The following is an 843-nucleotide window of genomic DNA, read 5'->3' on the forward strand; positions in this document are numbered from 1 at the left end:
GATTACGGCTTGAACCCTCAGCTTCTACAGTTGTGTCGTCCATGTGGCATGTATTTGCTCTTTCTCACACTGGGTCAGGAATTGGGCTATTAAATAGCATCCTTCACGAATATGCAAATAACTGAGATGAATATAGTATCTCTGTGCCCTGAGAGCATCACCCAACAACCACACTCCTCCTCGGGAGAATCCCCTAGTGCACAGCTCCTCACCATGGACTGGACCTGGAGGATCCTCTTCTTGGTGGCAGCAGCAACAGGTAAGGGACTCCCCAGTCCCAGGGTTGAGGAGGAAACCAGGCCAGTCAAGTGAGACTTCACCCACTCATGTCTCCTCTCCACAGGTGCCCACTCCTGGTGCAGCTGGTGCAGTCTGGGCCTGAGGTGAAGCCACCTGGGGCCACAGTGAAGGTTTCCTATAAGGCTTCTGGTTATACCTCCACCACCTATGGAATGTATTGGGTATGATAGACCCCTGGACAGGGCCTTGAGTGGATGGGATGGATCATCACCTACACTGGGAACCCAACGTATGCCCAGGGCTTCACAGGACGGTTTGTCTTCTCCATGGACACCTCTGTCAGCACGGCGTATCTTCAGATCAGCAGCCTAAAGGCTGAGGACACGGCCGAGTATTACTGTGCGAATTACATAGTGTGGAAACTCACGTCCCGAGAGTTTCAGAAACCCTAAGGAAGGAGGCAGCTGTGCTGAGCTGAGGCAGTGGTGCAGCAGTTTTCTTAACTTCCATATTATCTCATTTTGCATTGAGTTCCACTTTTATATCAGCCAAGAGTATGGGATAGAGGGGTGCTCCTAAGAGATTGTTAACTTGCCCATTTCG

At 51.0% G+C, this 843-nt stretch overlaps 1 pseudogene; it reads left to right on the top strand.

Annotated features, from left to right (window-relative positions):
- Positions 1-213: 213 nt before the first annotated feature.
- Positions 214-692, top strand: LOC105532942 (annotated as a pseudogene).
- The last annotated feature ends 151 nt before the right edge of the window (positions 693-843 follow it).

The sequence above is a fragment of the Mandrillus leucophaeus genome, unplaced genomic scaffold (assembly GCF_000951045.1).
Source record: "Mandrillus leucophaeus isolate KB7577 unplaced genomic scaffold, Mleu.le_1.0 Scaffold997, whole genome shotgun sequence".
Lineage (NCBI taxonomy): Eukaryota > Metazoa > Chordata > Mammalia > Primates > Cercopithecidae > Mandrillus > Mandrillus leucophaeus.